Source organism: Dipodomys merriami, unplaced genomic scaffold (assembly GCF_024711535.1).
Source record: "Dipodomys merriami isolate MVZ:Mamm:240054 unplaced genomic scaffold, mDipMer1.0.p SCAF_28, whole genome shotgun sequence".
NCBI classification, from domain to species: Eukaryota; Metazoa; Chordata; class Mammalia; order Rodentia; family Heteromyidae; genus Dipodomys; species Dipodomys merriami.
This window is the reverse complement of record NW_027204270.1, coordinates 5,768,536-5,792,845: the sequence shown is the minus strand read 5'-3', so window position 1 is coordinate 5,792,845 and position 24,310 is coordinate 5,768,536. Positions and strand designations below refer to the sequence as shown.

Genomic DNA, 24,310 nt, shown 5'->3' with positions numbered 1-24,310 from the left:
TGGATGTAAAATCATATTTTGCATGTTAAGGAATAAGAAAGGCAAGAAAACAAAGAAATCTGCTGCTTACTATATGCATATATTCCCCAAAACACATTCTCAATGAAGTAGAAAGATATTACCACAATCACTTCTGATTTCTCTAACTGTTCATGCAGACATAGAGAAAATTACAAATCCCTTCCACACACTCTGTTCCCATCTCAGCAAATGATGGTTTGTTGTCAGAGGTCTGGCCCATTCACAGTGCTGCCTGGGCTGCTGCACCTGGACCCTGGATCCTGGCAAGGCTGAGCTGCCCTGAGCACGCCCCTGTATGTCAGTCATGCCCTCCCTCGTCTGCACTGAGGATCAAGCACCCCAGCCAGCACCTTGCTCCCTCTTTAGTCTGCTGCCTCAGGAGGCATGAGGATTCCCAAGTGACTGAGTGGCTGTCACGCCTTTCAGTTCAATGGACTCGCTGCTACGGCTCCAGGTAGAAACACTGCCCCCTCCTCCCCTTGAACAAGACCTCTGGTCCAGCAGAGCAGAAAACAGGAGCACGCATTTTGCTTCTTGATGAGTGGCACTGCTCCCATTTCCACCCTTGATTCTTCAGTCCATGAATCCTGGCTGTAGAAATAATGCCTTATATTAACCTTCTACAGAGCCTTACCCCAACACAGCCAAGGTATAGCTACCTAGCTGGCACCATAACCCTGTCTCCAACCCTCCACCATTCTACCAAACAAGCCGCTAGACCAACAAGCATGATGGGAGGACAGGCAAGGCCAGTGAATTCCCTGGGCACCAGCCCATCACCACACTTCTTCAGCTGTGAAGCAGTTCCTTGTCAGTACAGTTCCTTGTGCTGATACTGTGTGGAATACCACAAAGGAAATGGGGGTGGGAGAGGGATTCTGGAATCCACAGATGGTAATTTTGGCAGAAGGCTTGTGTGCAGGGAAAACAAATCTATCTTCGGAGCAAGTACCTGTGCCAGTAAGGATAAAGTGCTGTCCCTAACATGACAGAAATGGTCCAGTGGAGTAAACCTGCCACGAAGTGCTGGCTGGTCATCTCGGGGTGGATCGGCTTGGTGCTGGTCTCTGCTGTACTCGGCAGTGGCTTTAGCCAGAGCATCTGTGGTGACTGAAAGTCACCTGCCTGTCACAGGGCCACTTAGGTCCTGAGTCCATTGGGGATGACAAAGGTAGCTTGGGAGAGAGTGTGAAGGGATCCACAGATGGGTCGTACCATCCATGTGATAACTGAGGTCACCTTCTTATGAGCATTTGCGGGGGACACAAATGTCATCCTGTCCTTTGTCCACTCAGAGGTCTAAGTTGAAACCTCTTCCCCCAATATCTTTGCAACCCATTTTCCTATGCTACTCCTCCCAAGTCAAACCATTAGCTGAGGACCCCAGGTCAGTATATAACATGCATCTAGCCTCTTCTCCATCTCCTGATAACAGGGAACTTGACCTGGCCCTACAGGAGCAGGGTGGGGACAGAGGTAGGAGGACCAGAGACATTTATGTCACTTCTTCATGGAATTTGAACCTTTGGGACTTGCTCGGCCTGATCATGGCACCCTACTTCCACTTGATAACACAGGGCGTGCTGTTATGCACACCCAACTTTATGGGTTTGTGGGTTTGTGGGGCAGACAACACCCAGGTAGCAGGGGCAGCTCAGGTCAGGTGGCAATGTGGCAGCCCATGGTCCAAGGCTCACATTCCACTGAAGGCCTAGTGGCATGCCAAAAGTCATCTCTCAAAAGGAGAGTAGTTAGTGGAGGTGCTGGCTGAGCCTTGCTGCAAAATCCCAGAGGCCTGGGCTATGATTCACTTACAGAGACTGCCAAAGGCTCCTAACAGCATCTGCCACTTCAAGAACCATTGGAGCTGCTGGTCACGTGATCCGAGAGGCAGCGCATCCTGCACAGCAGCTTGGACCTGTTGCAGAAACGTCTCCTAGGCCTTCAGACCTCGCGCATCTTAGGGTCACTAAGCAGCTGCATAAGAGCAACACTCAAGTGAGGGGGCCTTTAAAGTCCAAATAGATCCACTAGCATCACCTTCTTTCTTCAGTGGGGGGGAGGGGGTCAGGGAGAGGCACAACTTGCCCTTCCCCTTAGAATGGGTGCCTCCGCATGTCCCATTCCACTGGACCCCTGGAAATTGACCAGAACTTCAATGCAACTTCTTTACCATCTTCTAACATGAAGATGCCTTATCAGCTAGGCACTGGTGGCTCATGCCTGTAATCCTAGCTACTCAGGAGGCTGAGATCTGAGGATTGAAGTTTGAATCTAGCCTACGTAGGAAAGTCTGTGGGACTCTCTTAGCTCCAATTATCCATAAGAAAACTGCAAGTGGAAGCAAGAAAATTAATCTAGAAGTGGAGCTTTGGCTCAAATGGTAGAGGGCTAGACTTCCTTGAGTGAAAGGGGACAGTAGCTAGGCACCGGTGGCTCACGACGATGGGAGGCTGAGATCAAGCCAGCTCAGGCAGACGCTTATCTCCAATGAACCGTAAGAAAACTGGAAGTGGCACTGTGGCTCAAGTGGCAGAGCACTTGCCTTGAAGACCTGAGGGACAGCGCCCAGGACCAGAGTTCAAGCCCCAGGACTTACATTACTGACTTTGCCGGTTGGAAGCAAACTGCTGGCGAGCCCCATGAACGGATGGGCAATGAGGCATTTGCTGGGTGAATGGCTACATTCCAGCTACCAAGAGACATGTGCAAGGAAGCTTCACACAGTGCAGCAGCTGCAACTGGAATTTTTCTTGGTCCAGTGGATAGCCAGCATTGTCATTCTCCAGGGTGGCTGTGTGTTGTGGACAGGCCAGGTGGGATGTGGTGGGAAACTCCACTCCTAGCATCTTTCATACCCTTGGGAGACACGAATCTCTGCCATCCCATGAAAGTATCGCTTCTGCTTCACGATATTCCCAGTGGAAGCTACCATTTTCCACCAGGGAGCCAATGTGAGAATTCTGCCAGCTGCTGGCTACATTTCTTCCAGTCGTGCTGCTTCCAGGACTAGAGAAAGAATCTCAGGACATATCTGGGGACCATGTGACCCATTGTGAGTTGGACCTGATTTAAACCTCCAACGATCACATGATCTCCATCAGCCCCTCCCTAACCAGAAGTCCACCTTAACATTTCTGGTCTCCTGGAATTAAGGTCAACTCAGAATTGGGTTCACCAGTCCCAGAAGGTCTGGTTATTTCTGTTTCCCCAGTGCACTCACCCTGATCAAAGGCCATAAGGCCCTTTGGAGAAGGCCAATGGGAAGATGAGATATCAACTTATGTACTTGGGTTGCCATGCACAGAGGCACGGCCTCTCCTCATTCACAAGTCCAGTGTCTGCTCAGTGGCTCAGGCCTGGAAACGAATGGAGGAGTCATGATTCTCTGCTTTTGTGTATGTATGTAGCCAGTCCCGAGGCTTGATCTCAGGGCATGGGCTCTGTCTCTGAGCTTTTCTGCTCAAGGCTAACACTCTACTACTTGTGCCATACCTCCACTTCTGGCTTTTTGAGGTACTTAATTGGAGAGAAGAGTCTCATAGACTTTCCTGCCCAGGCTGGCTTCAAACCTCAATCCTCGGATCTCAGCCTTCTGAGTAGCTAGGATTACAGCTGTGAGCCACCAGTGTCCAGTGATTCTCTGCTATTATGATTTACGTGAGATTTCAGTTTACTGGAGGTTTTGTGCAGCTTGTAGAGTCAAGAGGGCAGTTCGCTTTCCATCCACTTCACTTCTAGGAACGCGGTGATTAACTCACCAGCACCCTTGTCTGCACAAGTCAGACAGCTCTGATTGCTGCTTTGCTTCTGCTGCCCATTACAGTAATTACTAATTACGTCTACCTTGCCTTTGGAGGTAGAGTGCCGCTGCTTGGCCCCCATCACCCCAGGATCCAATTATTCCCACTGCATTTCCAAGTTCTAAGTGGCTGCGGTTCTCAGGGAGGAACAATCATAGAGCTCTTCAAGGGCACAGAACCTTGCCTCTCAAATCCATTTCCCAGGGCTTCTGAAAGTGTCTCGAAGCCCCTCCCACTGTGTGGGTGGGTTTTAAGTGACAAACCCACTCTGGCATTCCAATCTCCCTCAGCCTATGAATCCTTTCCTCATGAAACCCAGGGAGCTTCTACAGTTTTACTCCAGTCACTGTAAGGTAGCTATTTCTTTTTTCCTCCCCAGTGCTGGGGTCTTGACCTCAGGAGTTTGTGGTGGCTAAGCAGACATTCTACCACCACTTGAACTATATGCACCCACCCCTTGTTGTGTCAGCTATTTTTTTAGTAGTTTTGTGTTTTCACTTAGGTCGACCTGGACTACAATCTTAATGACATCGGCCATGTAGCAAAGACCAGCACCTGTGCTACCTTCCTAGCTTATTGTTATCATCACTGACTTTTTGCCTCAGTTGACCTAAAACTAGGACCATCCTAATCTCCACCTCCCAAGTAGCTGGGATTACAGGTGTGACCCACGTACCTAGCATAAACTGGGTTTTGGTCCACATGTCAGCTAACTAACCCATCAAACAATTGGACTCTCCTAACCTCTGAGCTGCAACATCAACACAAGAATTTCCATATCATAAGCCGGGTACTGGTGACTCACACCTGTAATCCTAGCTACTCAGGAGGCTGAGATCTGAGGATTGCAGTTCAAAGCCAGCCCAGGCAGGAAAGACTGTGAGACTCCTATCTCCAATAAACCACCAGAAAACCCAGAAGTGGTGCTGTGACTCAAGTGGTAGAGCACTTGCCTTGGGCTGAAGAGTGCAGGGACAGCGCCCAGGCCCAGAGTTCAAGCCCCACGACCAACAAAAAAAAAAAAAAAAAAAAAAGAATTTCCACATCAACAAAGTCAACCTGACCTGACTCAGCCCACCCCACAGTCCCTCCCTGTCCATTCCCAGTTCCTGCTATGGGAATCAGAGCTCATTAGTTCTTTTGGAGTGTGGGGCACCTCTTTGGGGGCAGTGAAAATACTTTGCTCCTTGTAGTGGGGGTGACCAGATCCAACAAGTGGAAAATACAGATGCCTGCAGTACACAGATGCTTATTTAACCATCACAGTGATCCCAAAACAGCCAGCCGCTGCAGGCGGCTACTCCTGGCTGACCAGGCAATGCGTGCATCACCAGGTCAGGCGGAGGCTGCTCACAGGTAGGTGCTTCCAAACCTGGATGTTAAGAGTTCTCTCTGTCCTTCCCAAGTGTGGGTTCCCTTTGTTTTCTAAGAGGTGCTTTGGTGAGGTAGAGGCTTCCAGAACCCTCCATACACAGCAGAGTCAAGAGTGTTAAGCTGGGACTGAGGTCTGGTCCACAGTTTATTGACAAATCATTTCCTGGTGCCCGGGCCTGCCATGGAGCTCCACGCCCACATTGCACAAGCCCCAGGCCTGGATGGCAGGCAAGGCTGGGCCTGGCCCTGGCAGTTTCTCCTGGCCAACCCTCCAGGGAGGCCCGGGGAGCCCAAGCCTGCTGCCGATGAGGTCTCTCTCACCATCCCTGGACTCATAATTCTTCATGTTGGGCAATGAACAGAACATTACAACAAAACAAGCAGGAAGCTACCCAAAGGCGCCAGGGAGTTGCAACAAGCAGATCTCCTCCGAGAGCCACGGACCTGCAGAGCCTCCCTCGTCAGCGCTGTAACTCACCTCCGAGGAGCAAGAGCCCCGCTCACCCCTACACTGGCCCTAACCCAAAGTAACAGGTAACCCCTTTGGAATGCAAGTTGAAGCCACTGGGCACTGGTACTCAGGCTGAGATCTGACAATCACACTTCTCAGCCAACCTGGGTAGGAAAAGCTGTGAGATTCTCAACTCTAACCAGTAAAAAGCCAGAAGTAGAGGTATGGCTCAGGCCCTGAGTTCAAGCCCCCAGTCATAAATCTGGTACTAGAATCTTCCATAAAACTGGTCTACCATGACTATGATCAGAGCACACACTGAACTCTCTCAGCCACACATGGCTAGCCCCTGGCTTGGAGCAGAGTTTCACAGTTAGGTTGGGAAGGGGAGAGCCCTGTCAGTGAGATCTCATCCATCGGCCGGCAGGGGAATGGCAGGCCTGTGCCCCTCTGGAGGATGGAGACTCCGGGGGGCTGCCCTTATGCTTTTGTCTGATACGACTCAGAACAAAAGATAAATCGATTCATGCACAACAGCCACATCCTATTTCTTGAGAAGTGGTGCCCAAGTGCCAGACTACACTCGTGAATACCCTAAGAATCAGAGCAGTTGCAAAATGCATCGCAGGCAAGTTTCCATCCAGGTGCAGGTGCAGCACAGAGCTCACCCCACATACATCAGCCTCAGTGAGCCACTTGGCCCCAGGAGCCGGGAGAAAGCAGACGTCTGTGCAGATTCCAGGGCAAAGAGTTTTATGCGGCAGCCATGGGGAGCCCTGGTGCACTGGAGCAGCCCCAGGAATGCAGCCTCGCCTAGATCCAAAGTGACATCACTGGGGCCCAGGCAGGACCAGGCCCTGGAAGACACTGCCTCTGTTGAAGCCTGCCCCTGGCTTGTTCCCTGCTGTGGCTCAAGTCACTACTGCTTCTAAGGTGGCAGCCAGGCTGAGCAAGAAACTTGAGCCAGGCCTTGGTGGCTCACCCCAGTAAATCCTCGCTCCTTAGGCTGAGATCTGACTGGAGGATCACAGTTCGAAGCCAGTCCAGGCAGAAAAGTTGGTAAGATTCTTATCTCTGGTTAACCAGCAAAAAGCTGGAGGTGGAAATGTGTGGCTCAAGTGGTACAGCGCAGAAAAAAAGCCAAGTGAGAGCACAAAGCCCTCAGTTCAAATCCTACTATGGCCCAAAATAAAAGAGGAAAGTGTGGGAATGTCTCCATGACTGAGAACCTGCCTGGAAAGTGCAAGGCCGTGACTTCAAACCCCATCACCACCAAAAAGTAAAGAGGAAAACTTGTGAAAGTGTTACATCTCCTATACACACACACACACACACACACACACACACACTCCACCTACCAGATAAATTACTCCTGGCAGAATAAAAAAGCAGAGGGGTGAAGGAGGAGGAAGGAAAGCTTCGAATGATCTAATGCAGTCCATCACTCTGTGACCGCCCGCCTGGCCCACGACCCCAGTGCCAGGGCCGGTAAACCAACAGCATCAGCCAGGACTTGGGGAGTCCTGGTCTACAGCCCCATCTGTGCAGTTTAGTAGTTTGCACACCGTCTCTGGGCATCTGCTGAGACAGGAGAGGTAGCCTAGCTAGATGCCCAGATGCTTCCCTGACTCCGTGATTCCACTTCATCTATGCAACCAAGCTCCATCCAGCCCCTCTCAGAGCTGCTGGTTAGGAAGGCTTGAGAAGTGAGAAGCCAGCCCTGCTCCCTTTATGGCTCCCTGCTCTCCTCACACTCAACAACCAGGGATGAAAGCCTCCGCCCTGCCCCCACACTGCACCCCCTAGACAGAAAATCCTTCCAGGGACACCAAGCCTTAGTCACGGGGATGGCGCGCTCACCAAGAACACCTGTTAAAACTCAGCTCATGAGCAGTTTGAGGCTACCGGCTGGAGAGTTTAATTAAATATTACTCACTCAGGAAGCAGCCCCTGCCAGCTCACCACCAAACTGTAGCTGGTTTTCAGAGAAAAAGAGAAAGAGAGAGCGAGGAGCCTAGCCACCCCCCCTCCTGGGCTGGCACTGCAGGGGCCCCCTGAGCAGTGACCGCTGGTGGTCCAATACAGCCCCCCCCAGCCCTTTCCAGAAACATGCAAGAGCCCCCGTTAACAGACAGCACACACAATGAAGTCACACACACACACACACACACAGAGTCACAGACACACCCACATTCGCAGACACACTCAGGCAAGCATCCACAACTCTCTTTCTCTCTCTCTCTCTCTCTCTCTCTCTCTCTCTCACACACACACACACACACACACACACACACACACACACACAACTTCCGGGCAGAGCAAGCATCCTCAAGGGCACATCTGCCTTCATCCACTCCATCTTGACCAGGACGGTCACCGGGTCCCCGCACGCACCCCAGGCCCCGGCCGCCCGGTCCTGCGATTCCACCCACGGGCTCCGGCGGCTCCGCTTTTCCCGTCTTCATCCATTTCCTGACGTGACCCCGGCCTCTCCCTCCGTTCGGTTGCCCGGTTGCCCGGAGAAGCCGGCTGGGCGGGCGGCGCCGGCGGCGGCGGCGTCTCCCGGGGCTCCGGGGAGGCGCAGCGGGCCGGGCCGGGCGGCCGGCCGGGCGGGGACCCGGGGCCGGGCGGGCCGCGCGGCAAACCCGGTCCGGACTAGCGGAAAAGCGAAACTAACTTGCCCGGCCGGGGCTGCGGGGCCGGGGTCCGCCCGCGGCCCGGGACGGCCTCGGAGCGCGGGGCCGGGCGCTGGGCTGCGGGAGGTCCCGCCGCGCACCCCAGGCCTCCGTCTCCTCCGCGGCCGCCGGGGCTCAGCCCCGGACGGCCAGGAGCCGCGACCCCCGGCCGGCGTCGCCCCGCAGGTGGGACCGGCCACCTCGACGCGCCGGTCCCGCCGCGGCGGCGCTGGGCGGCGCCCGCCCCCCTCCCGGGACTCGAGCCTCGGCGGAGCGGCCGCGGCCCCGCGGGGTCTCCCGGGCTCCGCCCCGCGCCCGCCCGCTGCCCGCCCGCCCGCCGCGCCGACCCCGCGTCCGCCCCCACCCCGGCCCCCCGCGCCGGACCGCGCGCGCCCACCCACCGGGTCGTCGGCGTCCGACGCTGCCTACCGCGCCCGGGGAGGCCGTCGCTCTCCGACACCCTGAAGGCTCTGGGCGCCCCGGGCCGCGCCCACCGCAGGGAGCGAAGTCGCCTCGTCCCCGCGGCCCCGGCGCCAGCGCCTGGAGCCTGGCTGCTGCTGCGAGCGCGCGGGCCGCCCGAGCGCGACTTGGATGCGGGGAAGAAAAAGCAACGGACGACTTTAAAGTGAAAAAAAGCCAAACGCGCCGTGGGCGGGCCCGCCCGCCCCGCCCACCGCAGGGCCCGCCCCGCCCACCGCAGGGCCCGCCCCGACACCGGCCACGCCCACCGAGCCCGGGCGGCCCCGCCCATCTCCCGCCCCACACAGGCCCCGCCCACAAGCGTTCAGCGCAACTGCGGGCGTCATGTGTCGCGCTCGGCCCTCCACTCCCACCTCCGGGCCCCGCCTCCCGGCCCTGCCTCCCGGCCCCGCCTCCCGGCCCCGCCTCCTGGCCCCCGGGTAGCAGCCACTGCCCAGGCGTGGCCTCTGGAGGTTCTTAGGGGCAAGGCCGGGTCTAAGGCCTCATTAGCAACCAAGGGAGAGGGGCCGGCCTCGGCAGTGCCACCCCGGAGAGGGGGGTCGAGGCTCACTCATTTAAACAACATGGGGAGCCCATGGTTAATCCCTCTGTAATCTGAGGGACAAGACACCCGTATGTAAGCAGATGCGTACCCATAGGTAATGGGGGTGTCAGGTCTCAGGGATCCCCAGGGCCCGGCGCCCGAGCACCCACAATGCATAGGTGGCCCAAGTTTAAGGATGTCTGCGCTCCCTGAGCAGTGGTGTGGGGGGGGGAATGAGTGTGAATTTAAGAGTGAATGAGTGTGCGTGTGTGTTGGGGGGAGGCAGAGACAGGGTTCACCTCACTGTGTGGCCCAGGCTTGAGATTTGCAACCTTCCTGCTTCAGTCTCTCTAGTTCTGGGATTACAGGCATTTATCACCAAACCAGGCTTAGAAATTGGTTGAATGGCCAAGCACTAGTGGCTCACGCCTGTAATCCTAGCTACTCAGGAGGAGGAGATCTGAGGATCATGGTTCAAAGCCAGCCCAGGCAGGAAAGTCAGTCAGACTCTTATCTCCAATTCACCACCAGAAAACTGGAAGCAGCATTGTGGCTGAAGTGGTAGAGCACTCACTTTGAGCTGAAGAGCTGAGGGACAGGGCCCAGGCCCAGAGTTCAAGCCCCACAACCAACAAAAAAGAAAAAAAAAAAAGGTCAAATGAATGAATGAACAACTTCCAGGACAAGTCCTTGCTCTGAGGACTTGGCTCTGGGTGTCTTGAGGTTCTGATTTATTAAAGGAATTTTCTAGACCCTCCCTACCAGAGCAGCCCCTTAGAACTGAGGAGATTTTATATATATTAGAAGACATTGCTATTTTAAGAGTGAAACTCCTATCTCTAACCACTCACTGTGTGTCATCTCCACTGATCTTTACTCTAAGCTGTGAGGGCTGGGCAGACACCCTGTGTCATAGTAAAGATGAAACAGTTACTGAGTAGAGGCCGAGGCGGAGCCTGGAGCCGAGCCGGGCTGTAGACATGAAGGTCTGACGTCTTCTCACATCTCTGTACGGCACAGTACTTTCCTTTCATTCTCAATCCAGAATAATACAGATGCTGTGGACACTCAGGACACAGACCCGCGTGCAGGCTGATCTCACCTGTGACATGATTTCCTGTGAACCTTTGGCGATTAGAGAAGTTAGCCCCTGGTTGTCTCAGCCTGGCATGGGGGGGGTTACCAGGGCAAAAGGGGCATAGGTCATGATTAGAGCCATAGGGCCTGTTTGTTTACTTAGGGTTCCAAACCCCACTTTTGATATGAGGACCCTGTCAGAGGCAGTTCCCAATTAAAAGGCATTGACTCCTCCAGCACCTTCAACATTAATTTTTAAAAATTTTTTTTGTTGGTCATAGGTCCTGAACTCTGGACCTGGGTGCTGTCCCTGAGCTCTTCTACTCAAGGCTAGCGCTCTACCACTTTGAGCCACAGTACCACTTCCAGTTTTCTGGTGGGCTGTGGCGGGGGAATGAGCTTCTGACTACTGGAGGTGAATGACCTGTCATTTGGGACAGAAGGATTCATTGGAGATAAGAGTCTCATGGACTTTCCTGCCTGGGCTGGCTGGCTTTGAGCTGTGATCCTCAGATCTCAGCCTCCTGAGTAGCTAGGATTACAGGTGTGAGCCACCGGTGCTCAGCTTCAACATTAATCTTGAACTCTCCGTTCTACTCCAGTCCAGTCTGTCTCTTAGTCATGCTGGCCCCAATTTGCCAAGGAACCTATAGGAAGTGAAGTATCCCGTTCTTCCAGACCTAGGCATGTGGGCTGGCTGTTGGGGAGCTTGACACCACCCCAGCAATGACAGCTGGGGCTCACTATGGTTGGGCAATCAATCCTGAAGGCCACATTAGGCATAAACTCATATCCCTGCTGATACTATTGTTTGCTAGAAAAGATACATAATCTTACAATATTGTAACGTCAGCTGATAAACACTGTTTTAACATCAGCTGGTAAACACTGGAAGCCTGACTCAGATCTTAAACCAAGGATCTAGGTCCCACAGGGGTAGATAAGGAGGGAAGTGGCTCTGGGCTCCCAGCTCCCCCCACCCCCACCCCACACGCTACCCTCTTCTCAGTGATGCAGCTGATAGAATTTGCTCACCACCTTAATCTGACTCACAGAAATGATAAGGATAAACAATTAGGAAACAAAGTAACATAAACTTATTTTCTTTTTATCTAGACTAGACATCTTGGATATGCTGTGATCTTACTGAGAATTCTCCCTCCCTCACAGGGCTAGGGGTTCACGTCTTTTCCAAGACATTTTTGCTCATGAGGGTGAATAATAAGAGAATTTGGAACAAGATAAGCATAATACAAACCCCAGGTCAATCATTCCCTTGCTGTGTGATTTGTGTGTATGTGGGGGGGGGGGGACTACAATTCTCAGATCTCAGCATCCTGAGTAGTTAGGATTATAGGTGTGAGCCACCAGCACTCAGCTCTGTGTGATGAAAGAAAGAAAGAAAGAAAGAGTACTTAGCCTATAGAGATTCCATTTCTTTATCTACAGAATTGTTTCATAGTTTAGGATGCGGGAAGGCTAATAATCATTCAACGAAACTGAACACAACATGTCCAGCCAGGGCTTTCTGTGTTAGAATGAAATCAAAGGATTCTGAGGAGTTCTGACAAGTTCCACAAGAAAGAAAGAAGGAGTATGGGAGCACATTAATAAAACATGGGTTCATTATACATCTCTAGCATAGATATATCTACCTCACCAAGTAAGACTGAAGTAGAGTGGCTCTTCTTCCCTCTTCCAGCAGTCATTTTGTAGATTTAGATGGTATGGGTTACACTAGATCACATCTTATTAAACAGTGTCACCTGCTGGCCATCAGTGGGATTGCAGTATAGCTCTATCAGACATTGTTAATCATAAATAAATGAGAGCTGATGGCTTTTGACCTGAGACTTGGGTAGTAACCAGACTTGGGAAGAGTTCCAATGGATTTAAGAAGAAATAAATAGAGATATGATCTTGTGGCAGTAATTACAAAGTTCCTTAAAGACATTTCCAGTGAAAGAATAATGAGCAAGCTATTGTCTTGGTGCCCATCTTAGACCTTGAGTAGATACTTTCATTAGTCCTTCAGGATATTTTCCCTATGGGAATGCATCTTGAATATTATAGTAAAATTATATTAAAATAATATACAACTGTAATCCCAGCTACTCCAGAAGTGGCTGCCTGGAGGATAGCAGTTTGAGACCAGCCTGGGGGAAAAAAAGTGCAATACCCCATCTCAACCAATAGCTGAACATGGTAGTTCACACCTGTGATCCTAGCTACGAGACAGTCATAGACAGGAGGATCATAGTCTTAGATGGCCCTAGGAAAAACTCAAGATCCTAGCTGAAAAACACGTAAAATTTAAACAAAGAAGAAGAAAGAGGAGGAGGAAGCAGAAGAAGAAGAAAGAAGAGGAAGAAGAAAAGAAAACAGAGGAGGGAAAGCCCCCTTAAAGTACTTATTCCTTTGGTCTCTCTGTGTTTCTTTTCCATTAATTAATATGTATTGTGTAGTTCTGTATACTGGAAAGTAGTAAGCAAACAGACCAGGGTCTTGGCCCTAAAGAATTTCCATCTCAGTGACAGACTGTTGACAAGCCATAAATGGGGTCATTTCAGACAAAATGGAGAGAATAAGGATCATTGTACATGTGTTTGCTCTGTGGGCTCTAGGGGGTTGGGGAAATAACCTGTATTCAGTTCAGAACTTTAAGACACTATATAAAGAATCCTTCTGTCCCAAATGACAGGTCATTCACCTCCAGTAGTCAGAAGCTCATTCCCCCGCCACAGCCCACCACAGGAGGGTTTGCTCTGTTTGGTCCAGACCCACAGTTCCAGCCTCAGGGCTCCACCCACATCTTACCCAGGGCCCAGCTGTGTCATTCATCCAGAAAACATCTGTTGACATGAACCAGCTGTGCGGGGAGCTTCCTAGTGCTTGTCCCACAGGATGGAGCCGGTAGGACTGAGTTTGGAGAATGAAACTAAACAGCCCCCATTCTGCCTCATGTAAGAGCACGAAGCATCTGTCCTGCCGTCCTTCACACAAAGCCTAGAACATTCTGGCTGGGAACTTGGTGATGGCAGTTGATAGACGGGATCTCTTTTTTCTGAGGCATGTCTTCAGTCTTTGCCTCCATGGGAGATGTGGGTGGAAGAAAAAAGAATTAAGACTCCCAAATTCATTGGATGAATGTAATCTGTGTGTGTGTGTGTGTGTGTGTGTGTGTGTGTGTGTGTGTGCACCAATACTGGGGCTTGACCTCAGGGCCTGGGAGCTGTTCCTTAGCTTTTGGATCAAAACTGGTACTCTCTCCCAGTTGAGCCATACCTCTGCTTCCAATTTTTTGCTGGCTAATTGGAGATAAAAGTCTCACTGACTCCTACCCAGGCTGTCTTCGAACGATGATCCTCAGATCTCAGCCTCCTGAGTAGCTAGGATGACAGGCATGAGACATCAATGCTCAGCCACGATTTTCAAAACTTACATTTGCTAACATGCCAAACGCTTTGCTCTGTGCCTTAGATATGTGTTCACACGTGAGCCTCCCGTGCTCACATGGGGCTGTGACTGTCTCCATTTTATGAAGAGATTCTGGGACATTAAAGTGATTGAAGAAGGGCTGGGAAGATGGCTCAGTGGTAGAGTGCTTGCATGCATGAGGCCCTGGGTTCGATTCCTCAGCACCACATAAGCAGAAAAAACCGGAAGTGGCACTGTGGCTCAAGTGGTAGAGCGCTAGCCTTGAGCTGAAGAGCTGAGGAACAGCACCCAGGCCCAGAGTTCAAGCCCCATGACCGACAACAACAACAAAAAGGTGATTGAAGAGCATGCCCAGTCACCCAGCCAGTAAAGTGAGACATTGCAACGCTAGAGCTGCCCATGTTCGAATGGCTGTGATCTCAGAGTACCAGGAATCCCCATGAGCCTCGTGGCAGAGCCAAGTGCTGCCTTCCTACGTCCCAGAAGAACAATAACCAAGCAGGACACCCACGGGAGTCTGGGCCCTGCCTGGCCACATGACAAGGAAATGAGGAGACTCTACTCAGAGGAGTGGCTGTGCGGTGTGGTGAGGAGGGAAGGGTGGGCCCCAGGGCCCTGCGCAGGCCCAGCCCCATGGCCTGTTCCTACTTACCCTCCACATAAACTCCCAACACCGCAGCCTCCTGTGCGCCCTCCCTAAGCCACCCTGAGCTGGCAACTGAGCCTGCACCCTCGCTGGGGAATAGGGTCTCTGCAGGCCAGCTCATCCCAGACCAGGGTGGGACCTGACCCAGTGGGAGAAGAGGAAGGGGATTTGGACACACACACACACACACACACACACACACACACACGGTGGACAAGGAGAGAGGCAGAGACCAGAGGCAAAGAAGAAATTCCCATCCAGTGTCAGGAGATGGGGGCCCCAAGCATGGCTCCTCCCCAGCAGCCTCTGAGAGACACCTTGGCCCTGACCTTGGCCATCATAGGCATGCAGCTCACCTCTCACCTGCATGGCTACCAACCTCTTCATCCACAGCCACGGAAACGATCCTTGGCTTGCTTGCAGACTGCACGGACTCCACACCAGCCCTTAAAATGGAGTCTAGAATCATTTTCTTTTCTGTAGTGGTATTGGGATTTGAACTCAGAGTCTGATGCTCATGTTTATCCCTCTAGGGCCAATCTAGACTGGGATCCTCCTACTTAAACACCTCCTGTGTTAACTGGGATGAGGCGTGAACTACTACACCGAGCTTTATGGAGATGGGGTCTTCTTTTTTTTTTTTTTTTGCTTAGCCTGGCCACAAACCACAATCCTCCTGATCTCTTACTCCTGAGTAGCTAAGACTAAAGGAGGAATCACACTCCTGGCCTTGAGTTCAGAATTTTTTTTTGGGGGGGGGGTCCAGTCGTGGGGCCTGAACTCTGGGCCTGGGTACTGTCCCTCAGCTCTTCAGCTCAAGGCTAGCGCTCTACCACTTGAGCCACAGTGCCACTTCCGGCTTTTTTCTTTTTGCTTATGTGGTGCTGAGGAATCGAACCCAGGGCCTCAGGCATGCAAGGCAAGCGCTCTACCACTGAGCCACCTTCCCAGCCCGAGTTCAGAATTCTTAACCCATCTGTAAGGCCTTATCACACAAGCACCCCTTCCAGCTGCCCCTGGAACCCCCTTCCACCTCCACTGGCTCTGACATTCTCCTACCCTTCACCTCCTTGATTTCCCCTTTTCCTTCCTGCCATGACAGTGGCCCCAAGCCTTTCTGCTGAGATCTCCCCTCCGTCCCTGCCTCCCTGAGAGCCCCTGCTCCTCCTCTGGCTCCCAGCTCCCGTCCTTCCCAACTTGGTTACCATGGCTACAGCACCCTCTCCTGGCTCCCCCCTCCCCCCCCCATGCTCAGTTCTTCTCATCTCACCAGACAGTACATGGCATGAGGGGCTGTGCCGGCTTCCCACCGTCCCCAAGGCACAGAGTAGATCCTGTATCAGTCAGCCATAGCCACGTAACAAACCACCCCAAAACTCAGTGGTTTAAAGCACAACCATTTACTCTTGCATTTTTTCTGGGTGGCTGGGGGTCAGCTGGTTCACATGGGCATGGAATCCAGGGCAGCCCAGCACCAAGGGCACAGGCCCTGGGGTTTGTACTGAGGGGCAGCTGAAGCACTAAGGAAACTCTTCTCCCATGGAGAGCAGGGAGGAAAAGCCCAAACATTCACATTCATTTCAAGTCCCTGTCTGAGCAACGCCCAAAAGAACTCTCGTGACTGAGTCTTCAGTCAATATTTGTGGAATGACTGTAGACATGGCCTGAGCAAGCTTAGTCACCAGGAAACAAAGGGGTCTGTGGAGGAGGAGGAGGAGGATCCCACGGGCAGCGTCACGTGACTCCCTCACTCCCCACCGCCCTGGAGTGGCCTTTGTGTTTGATTTTGTTTGTTTTGTGCCAGTACTGGGGCTTGAACTCAGAGCCTAGCTTTTTATGCTCAAGGCTAGTGCTCTGCCCCTTGAGCCACAGCTCCACTTCCAGCTTTTTGGTGATTAACTGGAGATGAGTTGCACAGCCCTTCCTGCCTGGGCTGACTTGGAACGGTGGTCCTCTAATCTTAGCCTCTTGAGTAGCGGGGATTACAGGTGTGAGCTCCCACCATGGTCTGTGGGTCAGTGGCCCCAGAGCATGCCATCAGGGTGGCATTAATTAATCTCCTGGGAAAGGATACACCAGTGTCTGCCACCTTTACTGTAGGGAGAAGTGGCAGTCCCACTTGCGGTCCCGCTGGAGGTCCCAGAGACAGATTCAGCTGTGTGATCCTCTCCTCACATGCCCGTTCAGCGTGCCACGGTCTCTGCCCTAATTATATCAGCCCTGCTGGGCCGGCCCAGAGTGCAGACCAGCCAGCCCTGGTTACCGTTCACCCAGGACCCTGAAGACGAGGCCAGCATGTCCCCTGGCCTCCCTGCACCCCAACAGGGACCTGCGCTCCCCTCCTCCTTGTGTGGAAAGAACTGCATGTTCTCAAGTTCTAGAAGCTACTTTACAGGCCTCCTTCCCCGAGGTGGGCAGGAGGGGGCTGGCATGTTCCCCTGCCCTGCTGGAACTCATGCTATGCAGCCCCCACATCACAGAATGACCTCATGCCAGCCCTGGTGCGGGGGAGGGACTCAGAGACGCTCATGATGGCCAAACAGAGAAACCGAGGCACCGCAGACCTAAACTGCTTGCTCAAGTCTTTGAGAAAATTACCCTTAGGGCTTTAGAATCAAATCCCAAGACTGGAGCAGAAATGTTCGTAAAATCTCTCTGTGCTACTGACTCAGAAGTCATTCTGGGAAGCTATCTCCTTCCAGAGTTCAACACCCCAGGTCTCTGGAAGACTCTGTGTGTGTGTGTGTGTGTGTGTGTGTGTGTGTGTGTGTGTGTGTGTGTGTGTGTGTGTGTGTGTGTGTGTGTGTGTGTGTGTGTGTGTGTGTGTGTGTGTGTGTGTGTGTGTGTGTCTGTCTGTCTGTCTGTCTGTCTGTCTGTCTGTCTGTCTGCCACTAGGGCTTGAATTCAGGGCCTCACACCTCAACTTAGTTTTTTTTGCTCAAGGCAAACACTCTGTCACTTGAGCCCCAGCTCCACTTCCGGCTTTTTGTTGGTTCATTGGAGATAACCTGGGCTAGCTTCAAACTGGGATTTTCCGATCTCCGCATCCTGATGAGAGCCAGCAGCACCCAGCAAAGAGTCTGGTTTTGGGTGGCTCACAACTGTAATCCCAGCTACTCAGGAGGCTGAGATCAGAGGATCTAGGCTCAAAGCCAGCCCAGGCAGGACCGTCTGTGAGACTCTTATCTCCAATAACCTACTAAAAAACCAGAAGTGGCTCTGTGGTTCAAGTAGTAGAGCACTTGCTTTGAGCTAAAGAGCTGACAAAAACAAAACAAAAACAAAACTTTGATCACTTAATTAAGGTGAGGCCTGCCAGGCTTTTCTATTACAGAGTCATTATTTTCCCTTTGTCACAAATAAGTCTTCTGTGGGTAAGCACTTTCTTTCTTTAGCCAGTCCTGGGGCTTGAACTCAGGGCCTGGGCACTGTCCCTGAGCTTTTGCTCCAGGCTAGCACTCCAGCCCTTGAGCCACATTGCCACTTCTGGCTTTTTCTGTAAATGTGGTGCTGAGGAATTGAATCCAGGGCTTCATGCCTGCTAGGCAGGCCCTCTACCACTGAGCCACCTTCCCAGCCTGGCACTTTTAGATTATATAAACAGCCTGTTCCTATTCAGACTTTTCTTTCCCATTTCATTCCCTCCCTTGAGTCAGCGCAGGGGCTGTTGAGTTTGCCTAAGATCCCAGGAGCCCAGGGGGGCAGAGGCTTGGGGTAGAGTGAGGCGACTCCTTTCTATTTAAAGAAAACACTCCAGTCACTATTTTTATGTGCCAGCTAAGAAGTGGCTTCCTTGGCAAAGGGGCTGTTGTATGGCCAGGTCGTGGCTGACCTGTGGGCAGCAAGGACAAACAGAAAGAGAAGGAGGAGGAGGAGGAGGAGGAGGAGGAGGAGGAGGAGGAGGAGGAGGAGGAGGAGGAGGAGGAGGAGGAGGAAGAAGAGGAGGAGGAGGAGGAGGAAGAAGAGGAAAAAGAAGAGGAAAAAGAAGAGGAGGAGGGGGGAAGAATAACGGGAGGGAGAAGAGGGAGTGAAGGGGGAGGACTAGGGGAAGGGGAGGAATAGGGGAGGAGGGGGAGGAGGAGGAGGAAGAAGGGAAGGAGGAGGGATGTCAGGGCCTCCCGTCTCCTTGGGCAGGCTCAGGAAAGATGCTGACATTTGGTTTTAAGTGCAAGGCCTGTTTTTTTCCTGCTCAGCTGGTGGGTTTGCTTGGCATTCTAGAAGACCCTTTTCAGGAAATCAGTGGCAATCTGACCCAGCTCCGCAGGCCTCTGGCTCTCGCTCCACCAGGGCCGCCCAGGCACAGGCCCTGGCGGGGTATGGACTGACCTGCATGGAGGGCTGCAGTCCCCAGGGCCCATGCTCAGAGCCAGGCCCGGCTCGGGCTCCCAGGCCTGGGCCTCACCCAGCCCCGTGCCCAACTCCATGATGGGACCTTCTGCAGTTGGGCAGAGCCACAGCCGGTGCCCTGAGCAGCTCAAGAGGACATAGGAACCACCACAAAGGACCTTGGTGCCTTGGATAGAAGCTGTGGTGGCTGAAGAGGGAGGGGGCGCCCGGGGGGTGGCGGTGCCATCGAGGTCAGGAATGGTCACCTGGGCAATGCTGGTGCAGAGGGCCAGGCTGGGCAGGCCCCTGCACAGGGCTGGTCATCTCCACAGTCAACAGACAAGGCTCTAAGCTTTCCAAGGTCTTCTGCCTTTCCAGATAGAGCCTCAGTCTCTAGGAACACCTGGGCAGTGAGCCCCGCCTGAGCTGCCGGGACCCAGGGGTCACTCCAAGTCCAGCGGCCGGTGGACAGTGCACCCTGGGCCTGGGGCGGGGGAGGGCTGGTCCACGTCCACCCCCAGCTGCGCGCCCCTTCTCTCTGGCTTGGATCTCACAGGAGGCCTGGGGCAGGTCCTCCGTCTTGCTTCCTGGTTTATCTCAGCACCAAGCTTAGCACTTGGCAGCACACAGCAGCTACTTCATGTCAGGTGATGTGAAATTAGCCATAGCACGTACTGAACTATGTGGGGGGAGGGGAGGGGGAAGGGGAGGGGAGAGAGAGAGAGTACACTCTACCACCTGAGCCACAACTCAACTTTTGGCTTTTGACTGGTTAAATGGAATTAAGAGTCTCTCGGGTTTGTCTACCCAAGCTGGCTTTGAACCGGGACCCCCAAATCTCAGCTTCCTGAATAGGTAGGATTACAGGTGTGAGCCACTGGCACCCAGCTCTGAACTCCTAACTCACCGCCCCCTCCAGCTTGATGGAGACCCTTCCTCACTCCCTCACCAGCCCCCCCGTCAAAGCTCCCCAAGCCCTGCTGTGCCGTCCTGAGCGCTCACACCCGCCACCCCTGAGAACAGCAGGTCTCTGTGAAGTCTCCTGGGCACAGACCACCCACGTGGCTCTAAGTGGGCACCAGGATGAGTGGCGATGTCTGAAGAGCAGAGCCGACTGCCCCACTTCACAGAGGGACACAAAGCTCCCAGCGGTGAATACCCCAGCTCGCTCGCTCCAAGCAGCAGGGCTGGGATTTGAACTCAGATCGTTGTGACTCCCGAGGCCAACTCGCAAGCTCCTCCCAAATGCGCGGCGGGGCCCAGGTCCTCGTGCCTGGCACCCTGCAGGCGGGCTGGAAAGTGTGCCCGGGCACAGGCAATCCTCACCGTGGGGTGAGACAGGCCACGTTGTGAGAGGAGCGGGGACAGAGTGAGGGTTGCAGGAGAAATGCTGAGAACATCCAGGGAGAGGGATGACTGCTCGCAGCACAGCACGCTAGCCAAGTTCACACAACGCCGTCTCAAGGGGAAGAAGCGAGCTGCCGGTGCGTGCCTGCCGTCCCAGCTATGGCACGAAGACAGAAATAGGCAGGCCATGGTCTCGTGGCACATGCCCAGGCAGGAAGCAGGATGCCATCTCAAAAAACAAACAAAAACCAGCTGGTAGCTCACGCCTTTAATCCTGGCTACTCAGGAGGCTGAGATCTGAGGATTGCGGTTCAAAGCCAGCCCAGGCAGGAAAAGTCCATGAGACTCTTATCTCCAATAAACTACTCAGGAAAGGATGCAAATGGAGCTGTGGCTCAAGTGGTAGAGCATTAGCTCTGAACAAAATGAAGCTCAGGGACACCATCCATCCAGGCCCTGAGTTCAAGCCCCAGGACCTGCGCACACACACACACACACACACACACACACACACACACACACACACACACACACACACACACACACACACACACACACACACACACACACACACACACACACACACACACACACACACACACACACACACACACACAGAGCTCAGCCCAGAAAAGAACTACAGGCATCACTTGGTGGTAGAGATCCTGCCTAGCAAGGAGTCTGGAGCCCTGAATTCAAACCCCAGAGAGAAGCGGGGCACCAGTGGCTCACGCCTGTCATCTTAGCCACGCAGGAGGCTGAGATCTGAGGATCGCAGTTCAAAGCCAGCCTGGGCAGCAAAGTCTGTGAGACTCCTATCTCCAATGAACCACCAGAAAACCAGAAGTGGCGCTGTGGCTCAAGTGGTAGAGCGCTCGCCTTGAGCTGAAGAGCTGAGGGACAGCGCCCAGGCCCAGAGTTCAAGCCCCACGACCAACAACAACAAAACCCAAACCCCAGAGAGAGACAGAGATAGGTTAAAGAGAAGCCTGTTCAGTAAGAATAGCCAGATCTTTGCTTCTCAGACAGTCCCGGTGTCTGACGGCAGCTCTGGGTGGGCAGATGTGCAAGGTCAGCAGCTGGACCTGCCCGTGGCCGGCCTTGAGCTGCCTGAGGGCCAGCCCAGGGCTCTCAGTCTCGCATCTTCTCCATTGGCATCTGGACTGGCTCCGAATGTCACTTCTATCCGAGACACAGGCACCAGCCCCCTCCTCCTCTCCCTCTTCCCCTTCCCCCATAAGACTTTGTAGAAATCCTCCACTACAGCCCATGACATCATAATACTCACAATGAACCGAACGAGGCTCAGGACAGAGAGGCCATGCTGGTCTCGGCATGTTGAAGCACCAGGAGTGAGCTGGCAGCTGGGTGTCAGGAGCCTGGGGAAGCATGGCTCACCATGCTGGTTTTCCAGATGCTTCCTGGCCGCTCCCCTCGATCTCCTCCTGATTTCCGTCTAAGTTATGAGGGTGATAGTCAGAGCAGACAGAGCAGATGGTGGTCCAACTCTGCATGCAGAGTTTCCTGGCGGATGACTTGCTCTTGAAACAACTTAATGATTAGAAAAGCTCTTGGAGCTGGGCACCGTGGCTCACGCCTGTAATCCTAGCTATTCAGAAGGCTGAGATCTGAGGATTGTAGTTCAAAACCATCCCAGGCAAGAAAGTCTGTGAGACACTTACCTCCAGTTAACCACCAAAATGTGATACATGGAGCTGGGTTCAAGTAGCAGAGCATCAGCCTAGAGTGATAAAGGTAAGGGGCAGTACGTAGGACCTGAGTTCAAGCCCCAGTACTGGCACCAACAGGAATTTTTTTTTTAATAAAAGCTTTCCCTTCTTGAAATGCAGAATAGCAACTGCTATTAGTTATTTTATTAACCAGCCTGCTCTCCATCCTATGGTCTGGGAGATGTTTAGCAAAGGCGTGGCCCACTTGCTTTCCCATCAGCCCTTGCATGGATAGTTGGTCCAGGCCCAGCATGAACCCACCTCTAAGTCCAGCCCTATCTAGTGACAGATTCTGAATCTGGCCTCACCAGAACTCCGCGTGGAGGGGTGGAGGATGGAACCTGAGCAGAGGGGAGCCTCCCCGCCAGCTCAGTACCCAACAGAGGAAAACTCTCAGCGTCTCGTGCCCAAGAATCAGTGGGGTGAGGAGGAGTTGGGAGGAAGGAAGTGACAACGCTACCCGGCATCTCCTGATGCTGCCCGCATGGAGACCAGCTGGACCCAGGGGCTCCTCCAGGACACGCGGGCAGAGCTGGGGCGCTGCTGCTCCCCTTCCCCCCGTGTCTAGGGCCACGGGGGATGTGGGAAGCTGCTCGCAGCCATCTTTCCTTCTGGGAAAAGGCAGTCCATGGACAGCAGGAGGATTGCCAAAGGAGATACAAGACCCTGGGGGTACATCTGACTTCCAATAAACAACTAGTTCTTAGCAAATAGACCACAAGTATGTTCTAGTATAAGCGTGTCTCAAGTCCTGCCTGGGACTGACTGACTTATAGTCAAATTGGATTTCTTCCTTATCTGAAATTTGTTTTAACTGGGCACCCCTCGAGATGCATTTGCGAAATCTGGCAGCTCTGGTGTAAAGAACTGAACTTCAAGTTGTGGCTGATTGCCTCCAGCCAGCCTCGCTGGAGCCATCTCCTCTCCAACCCTGCTCTCTCCAAAGAGAGGAGCCAGGGAATTCCCTTAAAAAATCTACTTGGAGTTTCTGTCTCTTGCAACCAAAGGAATCCTGGGTAACTCAGCAAATGACAGTGAACATGAGCACGAAACTCGGTAAGCCTGTCTGTAGCCGTCTCAGGCCGATGAGAAAAGCGGGCCAGCTGGGCAGGCCTGGGGCTGACCCCCAGGCCACAGAGGGCCTCCCAAGTCACCTGCAGCTACCAGCAGCTCCTGTTGATGCCACAGCTCTTTCCCTCCTGTCCTTTCATCCGTCTCTGCTTTTCAAAAATTAGTTTCTTAAGGAGATGGTTTCAGTTAAGCAATAAGAAAACCAAAGTGCAGAGCTCTGGTTCAACTAGCTAGATTGTGACACCCTGGCCTAATAGAATCCTGACTTGGGATAAAGACGGCGCTCCTGAGTGGCCCTCCTGGGGCCACCTTGTCTTGGGACAGGACACAATTTCTCCAGACCTTTCCCGAAGAGCTGACAAAGTGCCTAGTGCTCTCCATGAGGCCCAGAGGTGTTAACTGTTTAAGCACCTGTTACCGTGAAAGGCCTGCAGCCACATTGGAAGGGGTTCTGGAGACCCCTTACCCCCGTATCCTGGAGCTCCTGGGGGCCCTGCCCTCCTCCACTGGGAGGGGGGTGGGAATAGGGGATTAAGATGCGGCTTTCAGCTCTGAGTTGCTCCTGCCTCAAGTCTGAGTCCCAAGAGACGAGGGTTGCTCCCACCAGAGTCAGTGGGGCCACTGTGACTTGAGCCACGGGAGCCACACTTGTGGCTGAACTTGTGGAGTCTGGCCAAGGCTGCCCGAGCCTGACACTAAGCCTGCATCAGATCCTCCCAGAATGCACTGCAGGCTCCCCCCAGGTGGACGGGATCCCTCACCGTGGAGACCCCAGTTTGGGGGGAGGCAGTGAGCCCACCTTGCCAGCAGAACTCTCAGCTGTGAGGAATGGCGCCATCCCTGGGGCCTCCCAGCCTGAAGTGCGGGGGGGGGGGGGGACAGCCCAGGATGTACTGCGGCCCCAGCGCTTATTGAATGGGTCTTCCCCTCCTCCCCGAAGGCTTAGGGGGGGATAGGCGCGCCCCCCTCCGTGCTTCCAACCCCATAGCTCTGTGATCTCTGGAGCTCCTCACTTCTGGATGGACTCGTTGTTTTGAAAGATGCCCTTCTGACACTTCCCTGGGGTACTCCTACATGTCCCTTTTGGGGTGACCTCCTCACCTACTCAGCGGACTGGGGAGACAGCGGGGGCCTTTTCAGGTAGCTAGGGATCTAGGAAGTCGGCCTCTGGAGCCCCTGGGGTAGCTGGATCACAGCCACCTGCCAGGTACACCGCCCCGTCCAGCCTCGCCCCGTCCAGCCCAGCCCGCCACGTCCCCTCCGTGTTCCCTACCTTCCAAGGATACAGGCACTGACCAGGCCACCTCAGGCCACACCCCTCTCCCAAACACACTCCAGAGGCCCGCAC

At 53.5% G+C, this 24,310-nt stretch overlaps 1 protein-coding gene across 3 annotated transcripts in view; it reads right to left on the bottom strand.

The window, feature by feature from the left end:
- Positions 1–8,923, bottom strand: part of Spsb1 (splA/ryanodine receptor domain and SOCS box containing 1) — a 57,121-nt gene extending 48,198 nt beyond the window's left edge. Inside the window, exon 1 of one of the 3 annotated variants that reach the window (XM_070037288.1) lies at positions 8,726–8,923. The gene's annotated coding sequence lies outside the window, so the exon portion shown is untranslated. Of the gene's footprint in view, positions 1–8,043; positions 8,162–8,725 lie in introns of those variants that run through there. The other 2 variants (XM_070037292.1, XM_070037294.1) reach the window with 2 other exon arrangements.
- Between the last annotated feature and the right edge of the window lie 15,387 nt (positions 8,924–24,310).